This window comes from Passer domesticus, chromosome 1 (genome assembly GCF_036417665.1).
Source record: "Passer domesticus isolate bPasDom1 chromosome 1, bPasDom1.hap1, whole genome shotgun sequence".
Classification (NCBI taxonomy): domain Eukaryota; kingdom Metazoa; phylum Chordata; class Aves; order Passeriformes; family Passeridae; genus Passer; species Passer domesticus.
In genome coordinates this window covers 94,096,728-94,117,460 of record NC_087474.1, presented here as the reverse complement: position 1 = coordinate 94,117,460, position 20,733 = coordinate 94,096,728, and the positions used below count along the sequence as shown (strand labels likewise).

Sequence of the window (20,733 nt, the reverse complement as noted above, 5' to 3'; positions counted from 1 at the left end):
TAAAGGCAGGTACCACATCTTTTTTCCCTGAACAGTGTTTTTCTTAAAAGTTGTAAAACTAATAATGATTTTGGCCTTCTCCAGATTATGTTACTTTTATTATTATTGTGTAACTATTTTTATTTGGAAATTAATTTACATTGTTAATCATGCTTTATCTCCAGTTATATCTGCAACTATCCAGTGTACATAGGAACTCACTATATATTTTAAGATAATTTATAATTTAATTAGTGACTCTGGAAAAGCAGGTGCAATGCTTTGTTCATGAGCTTTCTTGAAAAAGAAAATGTTCTGTTTGCTCAGTTAAAACTAGAGATATTAAAGCTAGGTGTTATCTGAGTGTTTGTTTATAATTTTCAAATTGATCATAGAGTTGAGTCCAGACCTGAACTTTACCTTTTTAAATATTTAATGTCTTAGATCCCTTATCTTTGGCATATAAATCGATCTTTTAGTGACCTAGGTCCTATGCAGAGGAATAAAACAAGCCAGACTTTCATGTGGAGGTTTCAGCAAAATCCATGTGCAACATTCAGAATATCTCCGGTCTCTGCCATGGTTTGGTTGTCTTTCTGTGTAATCAGTTTACGTCTGGGAGCCATAACTCACAACATGGTAAAGTAAACCATTTTCAAAGCATTGTAATGTGTTGAGTGTCCGCAACCTTGCCTGATTTAGAGCAATGTTCACATTCTGCAGTTCAGTATCTCAAAAATTCATTAGCTGTTAATTAACTAAAGCATTCTACTTTTGATAACCTACAATGCTTGATATAATAAAACAAAGAAAATTCTATTAATCATTGAAATGTCCTATAAATTGATATTGTTACATAATAAACACAGAAACTACATTTGGATCAGAAGAGCTATTTTGTAAATGTCTGCTGTAGCCTTTGGTTACTGAAATCCTAGATTGACAATGTATTTAAAGAACTGTTGATTTCAGAGTTTTAGAAAGCTTCTCTACACTCACCATTTGTGCATCTATTTTTCTCACAACCTAAAAAAGCACTGGCTGAAACAGAATTCAGTCATACAACATGATATTTAACTCAATTAAACAACATACAAGCTAGAAAATTCTGGCAAATAACCAGTATATTCCTGTTTTACGAGTTCTCTAAACCAAACGGGGTGGACAGGGCTTGCCTGAATGAGTGTCTTCCTTTTTGGCACTGCTCTTGTTCCAGTACACTGAGTTTTGTGGAGAGGCTTTGGTGGGCTTTGTTGAGCTGGGTATTGATAGACAAGATGGTCTGTCCATTAAATATTCCACTTGATAGAAATATTCATACTTACAGGAGACACATCTTACAAAACATTGTTTGCTCCAAATGATTTATCCCTCATTGTTTTCTGTGCTTGCAGACTGTAAGTACTACCAAATTTCATGAAAAAACATCTCATTTTGGCTAAATGCTCTTCTAATCAAACACCCTTAGTGTTTTTATCTTTTTGGGGAAAAAAAGCAAAACAAACAAAACTAAAACCCCAATAAAGTTTCAATAATGTTTTTAAAAGTATTTCCCTTCAAAATACTTCTTTAGAGTTGAGTCCTTTTTAGATGTCAAAATATTCAAAGATCAGATATATTCATTCCTGTTTCTGCAAAATCTTCACATATTTTAATTTCTCTGTTTGGATGCTCTCCAGTGTTGTCTAAAAAGAAATATGGGTTTTCTATGTGTGCATTAGTATTCTAACAGGCTACTGTGAAATTGTAATAAAAAAAAAAAAAAGGCAGTCTGGCTGTTGCTCAAACTTGCCATATGCAAAATGCTATACAGTCCCAGCTCATACTGCCACTTAAGGTAGTTCCTACCTTAAGGGAAGTTCTGCCTCAGGGCAAAATGAAAACGTTGCTGTAAATCCACTCTGAGAGTTTGGTTTGCTGATTTTCCAATTCTAATAAGGAAGGAGGCTCTATTAAGTGGAAAAAGCCAGACAATTATGCTATGGAAGATTTTAGCCTGAATATTTGAGAACGGGCTTAGGGAGTTGGGTGTCTAAGCTCCCTTACCTGCCTCAGGATATTACGCACCACCACGTGTGAAGCAGAGAGCGCCCTATCTATGTGACATAAATTTAGTTTCCCTGTTGAAATATGGAAATACATGTAGGATCTGTTTCCAAGGATGAAGTGGCTATTTCCCTTCAAATACACCAGAGCAGAGGACTGATGTGTAACATCTCTGAAAGAAGAAGTAGTTATGTTTCTTGCTTCTGGAGTTGTTAAGGCTGGATGGCATCAATTTCCAAAGTAACTGCAGTTATCTGCAAATAAGGGCAATTCTTAGGTTTGAGCAGAAGTCTAAGAGACTGCTGACTGCAGTGGCCTTAGCAGTATTCACTACTATGGCCTTAATTTTGGAGCCATAAAAATGGGGTTGATTGACTGGGGTATTTTTAAAAATAGGAATATTTTTATTAAGTATAGTCCTGTTAACATATAATTTATTTTCCAATGAAGTCCATGGGCAGCTACACCTTTGTCCTTACAAAGTTTTCATTAGAACATGCAAGTAATGTATTTATTGTTCATATGTTTCATCCGGAAAGATACTGTGAAAAAATATCATATTTTTCTTTGAAATTTGTCAACACAACATGTATATTAACTACGAAAATTGTATTAAAGAACTCAGTTTGCTTTAAATTTTTCACTTTGGTCAAATATACAAAGTCCTAAGCAAAAAAGAAAGCACACCTTTGCGGTGGTTTTCACATTTCCTTAAAAAAACTAAACAAATCAAAATCCCCCAAAATTTGCAATACCTGTAACCTTTGTCTTCTTCTCATTTGAAAAAAAAAAATAGATACAGGCAAAAAAGGAAAAAGAAATAAAGAAAAAAAAAGAAAACCACCACCAACAAAACAACAACAACAACAAAAACAAACAAACAACAAAAAACGATACAAGGAAAAAAAAAACAAAAACAAAATAAAAACCCAAAAAATCCCAACCAACCAACTAACCAAAAAACCCAGAGCAGGAATAGAAATTAGAGATTTCTTTTTAATTTGGAGAAAGATACAAGTAAAAGCTGCAAGTGAATTTTGAAACATTGGAAGCAGTAGCTCTACACTTAATCAGTTATTATTTAGTATTGTAAGTTTTCTGAAAAAAAAGAAAAAAAATATTTTTTTCCATTTAACAGTGTTTGAAACATTTATAGTTTTGAGAAAGTGTTGTGCAAAAGGGAAATTCTAACTGTAGAAGGCAAAATGCAAGCTGCATATAGCCTGTCGCAGAATGTTAGTTGGAAGCCCCATTTCTCTTCTGGTAAAATACAATTTAAAATTGGTAAATAATTGTGTCTATTTTGAGGTTTTGCTTCCAACTTTTTTGGCATATTTTTTTTAATTAGATTAAGTTTAAATTACAATTCACATGGTGTTTGAAATGAAATAAGATATTCTGTTTTTGCCAACAAATGACTTTGTCATCTTTCAAGGGATCTGTATTGTTGGTGATTAGTAACAGGTTAGTTTCTTGATAATGACAATAAATTTCAGATGTAGATCTGGTTTTATTTCAGGCAGTCTCTGTTAGCATATATAGCTGTTTGTCACCAGCAGTCATTCTCAAAGACAAATGCTTCAAAATCCTGTGCATCTCCTGTCCTGTATATTACCTCTTGTTTAGAAATATTCAAGAATTTCATTAGACTGCTTGCAATTCCATTCAAATCACAATTCCAAGACATCTGGAGTCAAAGTAATTACTGGCCACTAATAACTGCAGACATCTAATAATTTCCAATGTGTAGATACAATACCATCAGGAATATTTAATTCAGTGGTCTTACCTTCATGCAGGAGTCTGTATTTTTAAAAATCAACCTGGCACACTGTGTGCAGGAAATGCAGTATTTCTGTCATTAATGTTTGGTGAAAAACCAGACTTTCTTCTCCCTTCTTATGCTAGGATGGAATTCCTCTTTTTGAGGCAGAATTTCACTGCCTTTTGTCTTTAAGTGTGATACATATGAATACATTCCTCAAGCTATATCATATTGAAGACTAGTGAGGCAAATTTTATTTTTAATTTGGACTTTATTTTGGTTTTTTCCTCCTTTTGTTTTTATAGCAGAGTAACTAATGCCAGAACTTGTATAGTATCTTTTCATGGCCAGAATGTACTCTGTGTAATTTAAGTTGCTACAAAACTTTAGTAAAGATTTTTGGGAAGTTTGTAGAAATTTGTCATATGCTTCTTAGGGTAAAAGTGGGAAAAGCACTTTAATCAAATCTTTGCACCTTCTTCCATTACTTGTACTTCCTTTGGCTTCATTTTGGCTCCCTGTGGGGGAGTTATAGGATAGCACAGGGAAATCAATGGTGCTTTGAATAGTTTTAGCGGGGGCTATAACAGAATTTATTTGTGATAATAAAAACAGGCATATATACCTCAGGCACTGCTTCCCAGCTATGTAGAACTAAAAGATTTTCTAACCTTTTTGGAAAACAGAAGCAAAAAACCTGAGGGTAACCTAACACAATACAGAGAAGAGTAAATTTAAATAATTGTTTCTTAGATTTTTCTTGTTTTGCTTTATGTTTTGTAGATGTTTTGCAGACTGTCATTTGGTGTCCAGTGAATAATCAATGATTTATAGGCTAAAGATTAGGTTGAACTTTTATAACCTTTATGGTACCAACCAAAAATGTAAATCATCTGCTGATAATATTTTAACTGCCCTGGTGAAAGAAAAGGTAAGAGCCAGGCAACTGTTTTGAGGGCTAAAGAATCACTGAAGTAATTAGTCTAGGCTGTAAATATCTATGTGGTATCTGTCATAGTCCTCTTGTTCAAAGAGGATTCTCTTTGAGGAAGTGCAGCTTCATGTGACTGAGTGGTAAGGACACAAGACAGCCAAAATGAACTGCTTTTCTTTTTCTTTTTTTTTTTTAGCTTTTTTTTAAAGTATATAGGGAAATAGCAACTTGATAAAAAAGAACAAAATAAAATGCCAAACCAAAAATAAACTCAAAGGAATCTCTAAGGAGAACCTGAAAAAGTTCATTAAATCCAGTCCTATAGTGCTGACCTGAATTCCATGTTTCTTCACAGTACTTGACTCTACTGTGTATGGGGAGAATTTGTCAGGTGCCCAAAGGGTGAGTGTTCTCTTTCTGCATTACCATTACGTAAGGTGGAAGGTGTCCCTGCCCATAGAAGGGTGGAGGAACCAGCTGACCTTTAAGGTCTCTTCCAAACGAAACCATTCTGTGACTCTGAGTTTCTTTGTAGGTTGGAAGAGTGGATAGGCCACCTTTGACATGTGCTTTACTGCCAAGGCTAGTAAAATAGCTCTGAATGAAAACATCTGTGAGCTTGAGTGTAGCCAAATACAATCAGACAAGAACTAAGAAAACATATCTGCTATGTTTGTGACCTTTCATATACATTCATATCCAAGCAGCAAATTCAGAAAAATGTTGTTTACTCATGCTGTATGCAAAAATAGGGAAAAATTTGAATGAGATTATTGGTAAAAAGAAGTAAAACAAGTGAGTCAGTCATATGTCCAAGAAACATACCAAAAAGCAAGACCAAGGGTGCAGGTACTAAGAAGATTGCTAATCGACACTAACCTCTACAGTGTCGTGTAAGTCTGGATGTTTATTTTCAGTTAAACTGATGCAGATGGCATTATGCATATCCCTTTCTTGGAATAGGCATGATCAATTATGCAATCAAAGTATTTTTCATAGAATATCTAAAGAGTTTTTAAAGGTAAAAATTTCATGTGTTGTCTTAATCCTTAATTACATTTTGTGTATAAAATTTTCTTCACACATAGTATCAAATGCAACATGATATTTTGGTACCTGCCCTCTTCCATGCAATGAATTTGCTTCTCTGGCTGCTGCTCTTGACTTCTGCTTCAGCCTGCCTTTGCCAACAAGCCTCCAATCATTCTCCCTGCAAAACAGCCAGTCACAGCCACAGCTGACTAAAATTAACTCTGCTTTCCTCAAAAATCCTCAGGCTTTGTTAGCACTTTGTTAACCCTTTGCCTAGTTATGGATTTTTCATTTAGAAAGTAGGGGTTTTTTTAATAATTTAATACCATATATATTTATCTACTGGGAATTTATTATTTTTAAAGAGACTTAAGCTTCAACACAAATAGAGAAGTCTGGACAATATTTGTGCCAACATAATCTACAAATATGCATAAATTAAAAAACTTCCCATACAGAATATATAAAGACATAAATTCAGCTTTCATGCTTTCAAACATTTTAGAGGTATTACATAGAAGCAAGAAATTATTTTTAAAAACAAGTTACAATAAAAAGTTGATTTTTTTTTTCATCACTGATAATAATAGTATTGATTTTATATTCAACACAACTCCCAGAATGGCATCTTTGTGTTTTTTTTCTAAGAAGAAAAATGATTACAGATTTTTCTATGATGCAGGTTATTGTGAAACTTAACCAATTATTTGTACTTTCTCCAGTGCCTAATTTGCAATTTTTAGCCTCTGCTATTTGAAATTGTTATTGGATTTCTGATTGAGCCTTCTCATCCTAAACATCCACAGGCTGTCAGGTCTTCCAAAATGATCTTTTGGAACTATATCAAGACAATTTCCTGAAAAAAACCCTGATAATACCTGATGTCTGCATTTGTTTTATATTTCTGGTTCCTTTTTTGAGATTCGAAACTACCTTCAAATTGATTTTTTCTTGATTTGTTCCTCTGGTTGGTTGGACACAAGGTAAGAATCCTCTGTAAAGCACCAGAGCAGAAAAGTGTGTGGGAAGAGTACATCAATTTTGTCAGGTAACACCTTCAATCAGGCAGGCACTGAGATTTAGGAACAAGAGTCAGCCTTATTGATCATGCCTCCATTTTCTTTCATTGCTTTGATTTTTTTCCCATGAATGACAGACATATTTCCTTATTTTTCTCTCTCCTTCATCTTGTTACATCCTCAAGGAGAATCTGTGAAGAGAATCAGGTGTTTCCTTTAATCTCTGAAGGCATCTCAAAGTCATGTGGAGGAAACATTTTTTTTTTCCTGTGGATATATTTACTTTGATTAGATATCATTCTCCAGTAAAATCCTGTTTGGAACAGAGTGTTCCATAAGGGCAAAGGAAGTACAAGAATAAACAGTATAGAAAATAACTGTGCTGGACTGCAACTCTAGCCTCTTTCTCACAGTTCTGGGCTTGATGTCTCAGAGGTTGATTCACTACATCCTAAAGCAGGTAATTGCTTTTCCCAAAAATGATGCACTGTTAAGAGTACTACTGGCTGCCCCTCTGGAAAGGGCTCATAAATGCAATCATAAGAGGAATAAGAAAAGAAGGCATGCCTTCCTTCTAGCAAAATTCTGAATCTGTCTCATGAATTTTTACTCAATCACTTGATATTAAGACTTTCTTTGCCCTGTGTGTTCTTCCGTTCTCTTTTCCTCACTGCTCGTACCATGGTGTGCGACTCCTCCCTTTCTTCTCCCTTACTCAGTCTCAATGGACAGTTAAATGTTAGTGTAGTTCTGGGAGAAAAAGTCTTGTCTGGAAGCAAGAATTCTCATAATTTATGACAACTGTCAAAACTTCAGGCACAGTGGTTTTAAAAGTCTTTGCTGATAAAAGCTCCCACTTACAATAAAGTCTGACCTGTGTGAGTGGTACAGTGAATTTTTGAGCTTAGCTTCCATGCCTGAGGGGTACTGCAAAGTTGGGGGCCTCTGAGAATTTAAAGACATGATGACTTGTGCCACGAGACTTCGTTTCTTCAATTTTGGGGTAAAATTCAGCTTTTTGTAAAATGTCAAACCTCATAAAATGTCAGACCGAAAATATTTTGATGAAGTGAATTGACATGTTAAGAAATTGGATGCTTCTTTGAACAGGTTTTTTTTCTTTTTCAGTAAGAATGTACTTTTTTTGAGGAAAAAAAAAAAAAGCCTTTTTTTCTGAAAGGTATTTCTTCTAGCCTTTCTTCCAGTGGGGAGTGTTGCCAATTTAATGACGGACTTTGCTCTGAGTCACCTGTCAGTGACTCAGGGCCCAAATGGACATGAAAGAAATTTACTGCACATGTTTGTTAAAACTGAAACATTGTGTTTCTTGTATTTTGTGATGCAAGCCCCTTTGGTCTGTGACATTAGGAGTAGATGTTGTCACACCTTTAGTGCAGTATTATTTACTGTTTTCCTAATTAATCTGTAAGCGGTTTGTACTATTTCAGTGTAATGTATTTTTCTGCCAGGGCCTACAGATCTAATCTTAAAAACTTTATTTTAATATTGACATTGAAAAGACGTTATTGTAGTAGTAATTCTTATACAATCAGCTACATTTTTTCTGCTTCTATTTATGCTCCAATGCATAGCTATATTCCGCAGTCTTTAAATGTGGTACTCTAATTTTTGTCTCGATTCCAGAAGCCATCAAAAGTGAAAGATACATGCAGTGAATTAGATATCAGACCTTAAAACATAAACTTCAAAATCTGCCTGATCTCTTTGTGATTGGATGTAAATGTCAAGGCTAAAAAGATCCAGCAAAGCAGAATTGTTTCCCTCTTAAGAATAACTCAAGATTTGCAATGAGAGTTGTGAGATGGCTGTGATTTTCCCCACCTGTTTTATCTATCGCACCTAAAACAAGGAGAGCAGGAAGGTCCTTGGTTCATTCTTCCATGGCTAGAGAAGTCACCAGGAATGCAGGGGACCAATAATGAAAATGCCACAGGTACTTGAGGGGACATAAAGACTGGGTCATGTTTTTCACTGTAGTGTCCTTAATTCCAAGTAATGTGGTATTTCATGGTTGGCATTCTCTCAGCCTCTTTTACTGAAACTATTGCAAATCACATTAAAAAATATGCATATTTATTTTCAGAGTGAAAATAGAATGGGTACTTTGGTAATAAGAGTATGTGGGATGCTTATTCAATGATGAAGGACATTTGGTTTCTGTTTCAGGTAATTTTAAATCTTTTCATAGAAAACATAGAGAAAGCAGCTGGTGAATTGGAAGAACACATATTGATCTTCAGAACAGTCTACACCCCTGTGATTTGGCTTGAATGTTGGAGAAATAACCCATCATGAAAGAGAAAGATTTGAAAGTAACTCAGAACTGGGGAAATTGCTTTAGCTATCAGGGCACTATTCCAAAGAAGAACCCACACAAATCAAACTGGTTTGTACATCCCGAGTGATGACACTTAACTGGTGGCCTTAACAGGTATCTCTGGTGTTAAAATACTTTGTGCATACATAAAATATTTTGTTAATAAGCAAAGCTGATAACCATAAGGAAACAGTTCTTGAACTAATTTTGGTTTAGTTCAAAATTCTGTTTCCCAAGGTAGGAAATAGGGATGAAACCATGCTTTCTCTTTTCTTCTTTCCTCCATTTTATTGAGAACGTTTTGAGCTGGACAAACAGCTTTATGGAGACACTAATTGCTGGATGTAGAGAGCAGACTCATCCAGGCACATGAGTCTGCAGGAAAAGATAGGATGAGTTCCAGACACTGAAGCTCTTAAAAGTGTCAGACTCTTGACAAGTGATTTCAGTGCCTGATCCTGCTGCATGTGAAGTGATGCTTTAATTTGCAATTGAATGACAAAGTCCTCAAATCATCCTTATCTCCTGAGTAATTGAAGAAAGACTCTGCAGTGTAAGAAACTCATTATAATTCTTCTGTGTCATTTTGCACCTTTTCAAAGAATTTGTTATCATTACCTTGCTTTCTGGCATATTTTTATTAGCACTGAGCTGCAAATATGAGATGCACACCTAGATTATGTACTTGTATTTACAGAAGAAATGGAAGATTAAAAAGAGAATTCATATTGCGTCTGTGCTAATTCTGCAGAGCCTCTCTGCCATTGATCTTTACACTTTATAATAGATTCTTTCAAGCTCTGATGAGAAAATAAAATATGACCATTCTTTGTGTTATTTGTTGCTGTCCATACCAGAGGAAGAGATTACTTTATAGTCATTTTACAAGAGGAAATTAATCTAATGAAGTAATTAGAGTAAGTTAAGATAAAATCTTAGATGAGAATCTTTAAAATGGGAGACAGAATATTTTTTACTGTCTGCTGTGCATCTCTGCATTTCCTGGAGCTGGAGAATGCTAATCTTTGAGAGCTTTCTGCCACGTTAGAATTTAAAAGGAGAACTGGAAGCCTTTCTAAAGAATTATTTCTTTTTTTTTTAGGAATTTTAGAAAGGGACAATGGTAACTGAGACTTCCATTGGTAGAAAGTAGATTGTGAATTATGGCAGCTCTTAGAGAATTATCTGCACATGCAGTGGGGTACATCCACTGATAGGCTATGAGTAAATTGTGCCATTTTGGCTAAGAAAAGGAGCAGTCATGACTGCTTAATTTTTATTTTTTTTTCCCAGAGTATGTGACATAAAGTAAGACATACCAGCATATTCTCTGCATTATTTGTGATATAATTTTACAAGTTACCATAGGAATATAACACACAAAGAAATGAAACCCACAAGGAATGAGGAAAAAGTTGAGAAAGCATGAGGGTCTGAAGGAATCTGAGGTCTCTCTTCTAGAAGGGAGTTATAATGGTGGAGCTCCATGGCCTGATGTACCTCAAGTGTCAACCTGTGGCTGGATGCATCAAAGGATGAATTTAAAGGAGAATGTCTTAGCAGTGGAAGTGTAGGAATCCCTTTGTAATTCTCTGGATGGCCTGAAACATGTTCCAGGCTGAGTTGTGTAGCTTTGGGGTAGAATAAAAACATATATTGCATCTAAAGCATTTTATTTTCTTATTTTGTCTCCTTCTATTTTTTCTATCTTTCTAACTGCAGTCTTTTCCCTGCATGAAATGTTTACACTGATCTCAGCCCCTGGACTGTTGAACCCCAGATATGTTCTGGATAAGTCTTGTTTTCCTTTACTGTCATTCTTCCTTGGAGATAAAGCAGCAAGGCTTTATTTTAGTTTATAATGATAAATTATGTATAATATCTCCACTTTTTCTGCTGCTTTTAACAACTAACTGTGATAAATTTGCACCACATTTTGTTACTTTGTGATCTTAAGGTTGTGGTGCAGTGGCTTCTCTGCATTCCTTAGAGAATTTGGTCTATAAGTCATCCCTTGTTCTGGAAGTGTATATGTAAAAGAAGTTTTGGTTGCACGAAGAGAGGTGTTTTGTTCTTCACAGGAACTTGTTCCTGAGTGACAGCATTATTTCTATGCCTGTGCTGCATTGGTCTATGTGCACTGGAACATAAAAGAATGAGTCAAAAGTTAAAAATGTTACAAGGTAGTTATTGGTTTGGCTCTTAAGGCTTTTACTTTTTTAAATTTGTGACTACCAAGAACCAGTCTGTGCACAATATTGCTCAGTGTAGAGGGGAAGCATTGAAAGGGAACAGAAACCACTTTGTGATCCTAGTGATGCTTATACCCTTTATGTTCCAGATGTTACGAGGTTTGGAAATAGAGCTTCTCTGTCAGTGAGTGACATCTCTGTTCCCCCGGGCTGAGGAAGTTCTGCTTGGATATACTCTGAAGCAAGGCCAGTTCAGGATCCTACCTATGGAAATGGATGCCTTTGTAAAATGCCTTGTACGTACAGTAGCTGGGGATATGGTTTTACCTTATTTAGTGTTAGAAAACAGTTGGTATTTGGGGATTTGATAATCCAGTTGAGAACTGAACTTTTTGACTTGTTTGAATTTGTGTTAATTTTATTTTCATGCTTTGTAATCAGTTTTATTAATTGGGGGTGGCAGGTTTAGCTGTATTTTAGATTTGAAAATTATGCAGACTAAATCAAATGAAAATAATTTCTCAGTTATTTTTTGCTTGTTTTTGGGTAAGCAGTATAATATTTGCCTCATGGGAGTGATAAGTCTCTGCACAACTGCCACGGCACATAGACATTTTGGTAAATATGGATGGTTGCAAAGTGAAGTAAACTTCAATGTCTTGTTGAGCATGGACACATAATATTTTAGAATTGTTTTCTGAAACGTGAATGATGGTGACTTTGGAAAACTTCCATTGTTTAACCCCAGCTGGCAACTCAGCCTCACATAGCCACCTGCTCACTCTGTCCTGATTGGTTGAGGGAAAGAATTAGGATAAAAAATACAAGAACCCTCCTGGGTTGAGATAAAACAGCTTAATAGATAGAGAAAAAGTCATGTACACAAGCAAAGCAGAAAAAAAGAATTCATTCACCATTTCCCATGTGCAGGCGAGTGTTCAGTGATTGCCAGGAAAGCAGGGGTCTTTTACCTGTAACAGTGGCTTGGGAAGACAAACACCATCACTCCAAATGTCCTTCTTCTTTCCCTACCGATGCATGCTGAGCATGATTCCATATGGTACGGAATGTCCCTTGGATCAGCTGGGGTCATCTGTCCCCACTGTGTCATCTCCCACTCTTGTACAAGCCCAGCCTCTTTGCCAGTGGGGTGGGGTGAGAGAGAGAAAAGGTCTTGACTCTGTGTAAGGAGTCCTCACTGCTCAGCAGCAATGAAGACTGAATTATCAACAACATTTCCAGCACAAATACAAAACATGCTCCCATACCAGCTACTGGGAAGGAAGTTAACTCTACCCAGTGGGACAGGAGACACAGTCCCTCCTCTCTGCTACTGGGATAATGTTAGAAGGATGATTACCCCGGGTTCAGCTCTTCTGGGCAAGATAACATTCCCTGTGACTATCCTGTGTTGTGCTTTCCACCCCACTTCAAGGCAACATAGGTCATTCTGAATCAGGCTCATGCATTGCTGACAAAGTTAATAAAGTAGATTATTGGAGTTTACCAATATTACAGACGGGACTGCCTTGGTCTGTCTGGGCTTGGCTGCTGACCAAATAGCGGCACCTGTGGTCCTTCCTCCCCAGAGATGCTATTCAGTACCTGAGGTCACAGCTAAGGCAGGTGGGGACAAGTCCGGGCACGTCCCAAGATCCAGTGCTTGTGGGCTGGAGCTTGCTGTTGAGGGGGTCACTCCTCAGGCCTTCCTGAGCTGGAGAAACCTTTGAGGTGAGGTGAAGAAAGGAGTGGGTCCTGATAGAGAGTTTTTAACCCAGTGTTTTATTTTGGTGGCACGGCCTCTGAATCTTGCAACAACGCCACTGAACTCTCCCAACAGATCTGTCCACCAGAACACCCGACTGCGTGCTTTGCTTGCCCTTTTACCTGGGGAGAGGGGCAGGGGAGGGGACCTAGGGACCACCAACCAGGTACAGGGGGAGGGGGTCTCAGGTGAGAGGGACACCTGGGTGGGCCAATGGCCCCCCAGAGGGTGGAGAGCATCCTTTGAACCTGCCAATTGCTCGATGCTCTCCTTGGAATTTCTGGTTTGAAAGACAGTGCCCAGCAGGGGTCAAGGGTGGAGAAAAGGAAGGGTGATTGACACCCCACCTGGGAAAGGAAATTTCAGGGAGAAACCAAGGGAACTGAGGCAAGCCATGACATCACACCACTACAGTAGATGAAGTTTATATCTTGGTATTACTTTATCTCTGAACAGTCTTTGCCTCTCAGATGCACTGTGATTTGGGTTGGATTTAAAGAAGAGGGCCAAATTAAAGAATAAATGTCAAGAATCTGGCCTAATTATACAGCTGTCCTTAGTCTGGGTGCTCTCCTAGAATGTTCTTGCAAGTGGTTCCCTGGGCAACTGTATCTCTGTGTAAGGCCCCCATGTTAAATGCCTTAGATTGAATGATGTGACCACCTCTGCAAATGTGCTATAAGGATTGCTGAACATAACTGGAGATACATATGCCCTGCATGGGTGAAAAACATATTTATTTCTATTTTTTTGAGATCTTAATCCATCTTTTCATAGCTCTCTGAGTTGCTGCATGCTGGATAGTTGCTGTGGTACAATAAATAGTAAGGAACTATTGCTGCTTAAAGATTACAAAATTGTTATTCTTCCTGAAAAGTCTTGGTTTTGAAAAATCAAAGGCCAGTGGAGATCTAATAAATAGATATTGATCATTAAATTAATTTTATGAACTTTATTTCAGTCAGAGACAGTGACTAGAAAGCTGCAAAACTGGTGAAATAGCTGTGTCTTGCTGTGCTTCCAGATTTGTGTTTGTATATGAAGAGCATTGATTTATACCAAGAATTTCAGCCAGCTTCAGTCATATTGTAGGCTCTTCTTGTCACTTAGTAATGACTTTCTTATCACAGGCGACCAGAAGAGCCCTTGTCAATATTTTTAGATAAGAATAGTCTCTGGTACAGTGGGTCACCAGCCAGCACTGCCTCTTCTGGGTGGTTCTGCTGTCAGCTTAGTTCTTCTGGAGCGTTTCTCATCCAAGCAGGTTGGAGATGCCTAAACCAATCAGGGAGTTCTCATGGGCCCCACTCTCGTTATGGGAAAAGACCTTAGGGTCACTGATACCATCAATGCTCGTAATTTTTTTTCCTCAGCATTGCCATTTAGAGAAGTCTTCCTAATATTTGGTCCCTGATGCAGCTAATAATAGGCAGCAATGTTCCTTTCATGATCTTTGCAACTGGAGCAGGAGTGACATGTTACAGATCTGTTCACTTGTGCTGTCAAAATCTAGGTCACTCAGAGGTGAAGGTCTGGCGATTAGAAAGGCTGTGGAGGGAATGTTAAGGAATTAATTTTCAATATGATTCTCTGCATAGGGCAGTAACATGCAAAGATACATAACTGAGATACATAAATAGAAATTATTTTGGCTTGGTGTGTGAAAGTGCATTTGTAAACCCATCTCTAATGAATCAATATTTAATACACCCAGTTATTTTTTAAGGGAATTTTACAAGAGATGTTCATCAATCTATGTTGTTACACACCTGCCTGGCTTGGCAATGGAGATGGGCAAAGCAGATACCTCCCACATTGATCGCTGACCTCCAAATGACTTTCTGCACAGCAGAACATCTACTATCCAACATACAGGAGAAGTCCAGTCTATTTCTTGACTAGGCAATAACGTTATGAAGAACACAGAGAAAAAATAGTGATGTTTTCAAAAGGACTGAGATTTAATCTCAATGAATTTAAGTCAGTGTCTGGAGCTTTGTCTCTCAGGAAGACTGCTTGGCTCTCATTTACTATATTATGTACTCATCGCATATTTACTAGCTTGACCTTAAGTCCAGACTCTAGCAACATGGTTTTGTTGAACTGCTTGAGTATTTGGCCAGCTTGTCCAGAATGCATCAATTATTGTAGAATATATTCATAGTGTCATAGAATTATGCAACCTGAGAAGGTAATGTGAGACTCCGCTCTGGATTAAGTGCTTGATTTCCTTTTTTGCTGTCAGTATAATTATTAATCAGGTTAGATCTTCCATGTGGGTCAAGCGGTTTAGTAGCAGCTTGATTCTCAGAATGTACTCATGTTTACAGTCAGCTGTCATGACTCTTGTCAAGTCCAAGGAACAGAGATTTAGGCTTAGACACAGGAGCTCTCAGTTTTATTTCTGTCTTTCACAGTGCCTTGGAAACTGAAATTATGAAACCAAGCTTCTGTCTATCTGGTTTCCTTTCCCTCCAATCTTTATGTGCTTTGCTATTTAACTGTGGCTTTGTGCTCTTTGCAGTGGCCATTTCTGAGTGGTGTAGGTTGTTCCCCTGAGAAAGGACCTCTGGATGTGTTGGTGTGAGATGCTGTGGCTCAGATGAAAGGCTTATGGGGTGTGGCAGGAATGGCTCCCCCCCACCCCAGCTGGGATTTGTGCTGTGGCTCTCACCACGTGTTACATGCACACCGTGTTTAATCCTGGCCGCTCTCACCGCCAAGGACCTAAGGTAATGTAAACAACAATCACAGGGTCTTTTCCTCTGAGAGCTTAAAAATGTGTTGCTTTAACACTGCAGAAACTGACAAGAGTGTCTGTATCTTTGTTCTTGTGGCTTTGGTGAGCTGAATGAGGTTTACTCCTGGGACTGAAAAGATGGTTTAAAAAGGCTCTTTTAAGGACTTAGTTTCACGGGATTATTTTAATCACAATGCAGCTTTTAAGGTACACTGGTTGTATTTAGTATTTTGAATTATGTTTAATGATTTCTGTTTTCCTCTTGCGCATACTTATTTTTATCATGAGTTTTGCTCTGTATTTAAAAGCCTGGGGTGCTTTCACAGACAGGTGCTACATAAATAAAGTATATTATTATTTTAATAAGCTGCAGCAGGGCACCAATTAGAAAATTCCGTATGTTCATATTATCTTTTTAACTGTTCATATTGCCAGGATTTACTGTTCAGGGAAAAGGTAGACTAGAAAGGAATTTCTATGTGGGAAAGAGAACCTGCCACCTTGTTCCATATCCATACTGAAGAAATTTTTCCCTAAAGACCTTAAAATAGATGCAATAGGTTATACATTCATATATATCTCCAATCTTTCTCTTCCTGTCTCTTGCAATAATGGTGAAAGCATAAAGAGCAGCAGCTAAATGTTTGGCTAATACAGGATATTTCAGAAATCTGGTGATACCAGTTTGTCATGGCAATACAGCCATACAGGAAAACATTTTGAGCTGTGATCAAAATGTTTGTCATGAGCATACAGGCAGGAGTGTTTCTGTTATGCCTTGCATTAAACACCTGAATCAAACAATTATGAAGGGTCAGAAATGTTCTGTTAACTGATATTCTTCTGGTTATTTGTTATTGCTGCAAAGCTCTGCATTTCCAAAAGCAAGCTGGTCTTGAAAGAAAAAATATCAAAATAAGGGGGGTTGCAACTAAATGATCCTTAAGGCCCCTTGCAACCCAAATAATTCTATGATTCTATGAATACTTAAAAGATGAGAAAAAAATCCAACTCATGAACTCCTGTTTCTGGCTGGAATGCCAGAAATCTCTTGAGAAATTCTGGTTTTCTGTGGTTTCCACTGATAAATAGAAAGTTGTAGTGGTAAAAGCTGCAGGTGTTGGGCAGCAGTCATCTAGCCAGAACCTTGGCTAAATGTCCTGGGGTTGACTCAGCTCCACAGTGTCTGGCAGCACTGGCCCAAGTCCAGCAAACACTTCACTGCTGCTTTCTCTTTTTCTTCTTGGACCAGTGACTGATTCTGAGTGTGTGTTTTTACAAGTGTATGGTAGAAAGTAGTCAAGATCTAAACTGATGTCTCAGCTCAACCAGGATTCAAATAACCACTTATACATTTAGCTATTGTAAACAGTAACCATAAAGATGTTTTCTGGGGACAATCTATGATTCCTGTTTTGAGTTTCTGACACAGTCTGGGTTGTTTTTTTTATTTACACTGATATATTCAGGCCAGATTCTGGTACTTTGGACACAGTACTTCTATTTGGCACATTGTGAATGTGAAAAATTAAATAGACCAAATTAAATTTTATCAAAATCTATGTCTTTGGAGATTATAATTTGAAAATCAGTCATTTTTTTACATACAGTTTCTAGTGTAGTAAAGCATGCATATAGGCACAGCTACACAGCAATTCTGTTCTACAGGAGAATGTATTTTATTTCCACCGGAACTCTTTTCTTTCAGATTTACTTGTAGGTTTCCTTCTCCCTCTTTTTTTTTTTCTTTTTTTTAGCCATCAGAATTTTTTGCATTAACTCTGTAATATTTACAGTGTAAAAGGTGCCTAAGGCATTTTGTTATTTTTGTGAACTGAGATATGTATTTTCACCCAAGGACAACCTTTCTTTTACATGCTGGAAGATAGATTCCTATTTGGAGACATTTCTCCTGCAGAAAGAGCTCAGCCCTGTCTGCCTGTTGATAGTCTGGCTGACCACAAAAAAAGAAAATGCTCTGGTCTGTTAAGGCTGGGACCAGCAATCATATATCATAGCTGCATCCCAGCATTAGGGCCTGGTTTCCTTAATGAAACTCACTTTAATGTCTCACAAAGATGGGAAAAAGGAAATACAGGATTCCATAGGAGTATGTCATATGCCTGGGACCTGGGCCAGTTTTCAGCAAAATTCATACCTCCTGAATGAAAGGTAGAATTCAGAATTTGAGTAGCACAGTCTTATGCTACAAAATTTGGTTTGTGAAAGACAGGATTTTGGTATTGTTGAAAACACTGGGTTTAGCTCTGTTGATTCTTTTGGTTTCATTAAGATCTGAAAATGTAGGAATGCTGAATATTTCTTATTACTATTATAAACCACTTTTTTAGAGGTACAAAACTTCTTTTAGCTCTACATCTTTGGAACTAATTGCTTGCACTATATTTCAGCCTACATGCCTTAAAAAGAAGTAACAGTTTAACTTTATCTCTTCTTATTGTCCCTGATGCCTTGGAGTGGCTACCTGGAACAGAGGCTAGACAGAGTTAAGAGAGCAAAATGGGTATTTATTAAAGGCCTTCAATAGATACACCTTGGGCAGCGTAAAAGCCTGGCAGAGGCTTCACCCAAGATGGACAAAGGTCATGAGCTTTTCATACAGTTGTAAGTTTGATCTCTTTGCATATCAGGGGTTAATTCTCCAATTAGAGCTTCAGGCAATTAAGTCACGTTCCCCCAGCTCGTTCCTCCCCAAATCACTTTTGTTTATGCTTTGGGAGCATGAGGCTGTGGTGTGTCCTTGGATCACAGGCCCAGAGGGATTGTTTTGTCTAACCAAAAAGTGAAGGCAGTTTCTACACTTTATATGGAGTTTACAGTTATGCACTATTGCAGCATGGGATTTGAAAAATGTAAAAGCTAATATCTTAATATATTATCCCAACAATCTGGATATGATACACGTCACATACCAAAATGTTGTATCTCTGACACATCTTATTGTTAGCAAGAGAAGTTGTCCAAATGCAGAATAAGAATGAAAAATGGTCATCACTCTGAGATTGCATTTGTGTGTAAGGTACAGTTGGCAGATGCAGGCAGATGGGAAATGCAAGTGACCATGTTAGTTAAGGTGATAGTCAGGACCCTCGGCGCAGCAGAAGTGTGACTGTCATTGTGTTATACAGGCTTTGGGAAAGGCAGTGCTCTAAGGAGATTTGGAAAACAACAATAAAACAGGTTGCAGATGTTTCTGAGATGCTAGAAAGGGGAATGCGATGGAGCACAAAGGTGATTGTTTTAAAATTGAAGGAGAGTTCAATGGGGACTGGCAGGAGTTCAGAGCTGCCCAGCCATCCTATTCATTTTTGATGATGCAGAATGGGAGAAACTTGTTATCCAAAGGACCCAGTTGCTATGCTCTCTCCTTCTGCAGTCTTCAGATGCTGTCTAAATTGTGTCACTTTATAAAAAACATCTGTAGGACACAAAGAATACCTTTTACCCAGAAGAGAAGTAGAAGTGTAGGAAAAAAAGTCAGCAAAAGCAAATTAGCCAGAGAAACACACTGTATCATCTTCACAATTTTGGAGGGGACAGAGATAGGTAGAAGAGAAGGTAGAGATGAAGGAGCAGAAATTCAAAGGAAAGTTGTTGTTACACACCTATGTTATATCTGGTTGAGTAAGCTTAATTCACACAATTTTTTCCTAACTTCCTAAGGCTCCCTTGACTGTGTTTTATGGAAAATAGCTGTTTTGCAGCAGTACAGCATCATATAGATCATTCCAGTGCTGTCCTTTCTGATACGAAAATTTATCTGTGGCTCAGTTTTCTATTTTTCTTTTTTTTGTTCTTTTTGCTGTTAATCAAAATTAAAAGTAATTTGCTTTGAAAGGATGGGCTTATTCCTGCAAATGGAAAAACAATGTTATAGCTTTCCTTAAGCACCTGTACACACAAGGCTCATCTGGCCGTGGTACCTAATTCAGCATATCCCAGGAATGAGCAGTTATCTCCAGATGACAACATGCTGTGCTCTTATTGTGAACAGTATTTTTTCATGGAAGCTTTGGAAGCCAAATTTAGCAGTAATCTAAAACTAAATCTTCATCTGCAGATGAATTAGAAATCTTTGTTTTAAAATGAACAAAAAAGCCCATACAACATCTTTCCTCCTTGGTTCCACACCTACACATGCTACACACTGTATCACTTCCTAGCTGGCTACCTGCATTACCAGATATTTGTTGGTTTGTTTGGAGTTTTTTTAACTATAAAAGGCAAGTAGGTGCAGTTACCTTAAAAAAAAAAAAACAACAACAAAAAAAAAAACACCCCAAAAACAATTGGGCCTTTTCATACCAATTTAGTCTCACCAGCATTATCTGTGTCCCTGCAGTTGCTATTTGGGTTGCAGCCACTTTTAATTCCCATTTCCCAGGTGCCACACGGTGGTGCTCCTGACTCCACATTGCTCAGAGGGAGCCCTGAGCTGGCTGAAAGCAGTTCCAGGTGCTGTGTGCCTACCAAAGCTGATCTGGGAGGGAGGGCTGCACACAGCTCTGCAATGAGGTGTACCATGCCATGGCAGATGTACTTTTCTCCCAGGATTCAGCTACCAAATTAAATACAGGAACAAAGAGCTGAACAATGTCAGCTGACAAAAATCTTCAGTATTGTGCATGTATACACATATAAACATATACTTAACCTCTTTTACCCTTGATTACTGTGTGAATTTTGCATACTGGCTTCGCTTTGGCAGGCCTTCCCATTTTGTTTGCTCAAGAGAAGGCTCCTGCAGGTTCACAGCTCAGTATCTTCCTGGCAGCAAAGATTACCTCCTTTTTTCCAGATCTATGATAAAAATGCAGAATAAGGCAGAAAGAGGGGAAATGTGCCTTCTTCTCCATCTAAGGAGGGATCAGCACAAAATCAGGAGGTGTCTCCGTGGCCCCA

At 37.6% G+C, this 20,733-nt stretch overlaps 1 long non-coding RNA gene across 2 annotated transcripts; it reads right to left on the bottom strand.

Moving 5' to 3' along the window:
- Nucleotides 1–11,124: 11,124 nt before the first annotated feature.
- LOC135288837 (uncharacterized) lies at nt 11,125–13,143 on the bottom strand. Of its 2 annotated transcripts, none has more exons than XR_010351735.1 (3): nt 12,813–13,143; nt 12,277–12,442; nt 11,125–11,253 (listed from the first exon to the last, which is right to left on the bottom strand). It is a non-coding gene; the product is annotated as an uncharacterized LOC135288837 (long non-coding RNA). The 2 variants fall into 2 exon arrangements; XR_010351736.1 differs by having other exon boundaries at nt 12,911–13,143.
- Nucleotides 13,144–20,733: the final 7,590 nt, after the last annotated feature.